Source organism: Eptatretus burgeri, chromosome 11, assembly GCF_056783735.1.
Source record: "Eptatretus burgeri isolate ZD-2024b chromosome 11, Ebu_testis_v1, whole genome shotgun sequence".
Classification (NCBI taxonomy): domain Eukaryota; kingdom Metazoa; phylum Chordata; class Myxini; order Myxiniformes; family Myxinidae; genus Eptatretus; species Eptatretus burgeri.
Window position 1 is genome coordinate 28,474,924 of NC_140971.1, and position 2,906 is coordinate 28,477,829.

The following is a 2,906-nucleotide window of genomic DNA, read 5'->3' on the forward strand; positions in this document are numbered from 1 at the left end:
TCTGTTGGAACAGAAGACAGTTATGATGCCGAGAGTTTGTGTTCAAACGACAGTTATGAAAGTAGTTTTATAGATGATTGTGAAAGCACCCAATGAAAGTGCCGAAGATGATACCGAAGATGAATTTTATTTGAAGTAAAGTTTTACTTTATAAATATGAATAATTTACTAGATTTTGAGCCTTTTGAATTTCCTGATTCTCCAAATGACAAATTTGAGAATTGTCCTGGGTGTGAAAGAGGGGGATTAAACACAGTCAAAAGCCTATAAACAATGTATATTCTGTGATTATCTTCTAATTAATGATAAAAAATATAAAAAGGAATATAATTCTTTTAGATTTACACCAAAAATGAATTACTTTCAAGATTGATTGGAGAAATGAATGTAAAGTATGAGGGTGATAACAAAGCTTTCCTTACCAATGGAAGAAACTGAATGTATTAGAGAAATGTTCAAAGGATTGTTGTTATATATTATTCACGATTGACATTTTCAGGGAAATATCAACACAAGATATTGCATAAATAAAATAATGGATTATCTTGAAATTAAATCCGAACTGAGGATAAAATATAGTTTCTAAAAAAGGCAATAAATATATTAAATAACCTGTTTTACAAATATATAAATGAATGATTTTTTACCCATTTGGGAAAATAAGATAAAATCTAACAACCATAAAAATCTTCCAAATTCATAAAGATGTCTCATAGTTGGTTCAAGCGGATGTGGAAAAACCTGCTTACTTTTAAAGATGCTCCTTACTCCCAACTTTTTAGATTATGATAATTTAATAATTTTCACAAAGTCAAGTTTTCAACCTGAGTATCAACTACTCTCACAAGGTTTTAATGCTGGTCTTCAAAAAGAAGATATAATCGGTTTATTTAAACTTCAAAACAAACTAAATGATTACAACATTGACGATATAATACAACTATTTTGTGATACACAGGGATATAAAAAGAAATCAAAACCGATAACTTGTATTCTTAGTGATAATACGGATGATATACCTTCTCCCCAAGATTTGGATAAATCAAAAAATAACCTCGTTATCTTTGATGATTGTGTTAATGAGAGAAACCAGACGGTAATGGATAGCTACGACACAAGAGGGAGAATTCTTCTTGTAATTGTATTTATCTTAGTCAATCATACTTTCAACTCCCTCATTGCTCCATAAGAAACAATGCTAATACTTTTATTTTATTCAAGTTAAATTCAATCGATATAAACAATTTTTGGAGAGACAATTGTTCTACATTATGTCATAAAAAGGAATTTGGGGATTATATGAAGCACACGACTGAAAAATATAAATATATTGTTGTGAAACAAGATGAGATATAAAGGGATATATTTTTTATTTTACAAACAATTACATATATAATTGACAACTATTATTATAAATCCTGTGCGTAAATCTGCTTCTGGAAAAAAAAAACTTTCATAAATCAAGGTTCTTGTATAATACAAATGAGAATATTTTAAATTTGCTTAAAAAACACCCTGTGATACGCATTGTATCAACAACTAGAGCAATAAGACCTGGTGAAGTAGAAGGTGAAGATTAATACTATATTTCAGTAGAGGAACATATGCGATTGAGGAATGAAGGTCAAATATTTGAGGAGGTTTCTCTTGGTACAACAAAATATTCACATTGTAGGAGTGAATTAAAGAAACTAAAATCTGGTGCTCTTGGGATATTAGAAACTAATCCAGAAGGAACTAGAGGGCGAGCACTCGGCAGAGTGCAAAACCTCCGCCACCAATACTGCTAGGTCACTCAAGTGAACCTGATATCCTATTCATTCAATTTGACGTCAACAGTGCTCACAGAGTTATAGCTTGCAACTTTCCCTTTTACTTTTAACTTTTACATACTCAATTCATTCGTCATAACTAGATTCCTTGAGACAGAAATTGATTTTACGTGGGTATATCCACCTGAAGTTCCAAAATCAGCCGCAATTATAATTTTGGCATGTTTTTTTGTTGGAAATCACTACTAACATGGAGAAATGCAAAAAAAAATTGAAATTTTGTTGAAAAAAAATGTTGCAAATTTTTTTTTCTCTCTAACAATTTTTTTTGGGCGGGGGGGGGGGGGGGGGTTGCAAATCACTTAAAACATGTAGAAATGCCAAAAAAAAAAAATTCAAATATTTTTTCAAAATGGCCACCATAGTGGCCATATTGGATTTTGGACCAAGTCCAAAATCTAATGACATGATCCTTGGACCATACCTAATCCCCCCACCAAGTTTCGTCGAAATCCGTCGAGTTTTTTCCATAATACTGTTCACAAACAAACAAACAGAAAGGGGTGAAAACAGTAACCTCCGATCTTCGATGGCGGAGGTTAATGAGACAAATTATTAAACATCTGAGTGGTAATGGGTTTAAGATTTTATAATTCGGTTTTGATGTTGATGAAGAAAATCAACGCAAACGTATGAAAAGCAGGGATAAGTAGAGGATAAATGGGGCTCTGAGGCAGCCATTCAAATGAATGGTGGAAAAGGGAAAAACTTTCTAACTTAAGCCCCAAGAGCCCAAGATAGGAGACTGATTTCCTCCTCCTCCCATACAGGCAAATGTAAAATAGGAGACTGACTCAAGCCCCAAAAGCCTAAAATAGGAGACTGATTTTCTCGCCCCTCCCACACAAGTAAATGTAAAATTGACTTACTGATTAAAGCACTTCTTTCCCTTCATATTTTCATTCCACTCAAAGAGCGAACCAATGAATATTTGTCCATGTTCTACTTTGGGGAATAACTTAATTTTCCAATTACATTCATCACCATTGACTATATTCACAAAGATTACTTTGGAACTTAGTTCTTGGTTTAAATGTCTTTGTTGAGCAGAAATGAAATGATAAACTTCTCTCA

The 2,906-nt window shown here is 32.5% G+C and overlaps 1 long non-coding RNA gene across 1 annotated transcript in view; it reads left to right on the forward strand.

The window, feature by feature from the left end:
* Positions 1-2,873: 2,873 nt before the first annotated feature.
* The window catches only part of LOC147016751 (uncharacterized), a 1,139-nt gene continuing 1,106 nt past the window's right edge, over positions 2,874-2,906 (forward strand). Inside the window, exon 1 of the long non-coding RNA XR_015049691.1 lies at positions 2,874-2,906. This exon is cut by the window's right edge and continues 610 nt beyond it. This is a non-coding gene — a long non-coding RNA (uncharacterized LOC147016751).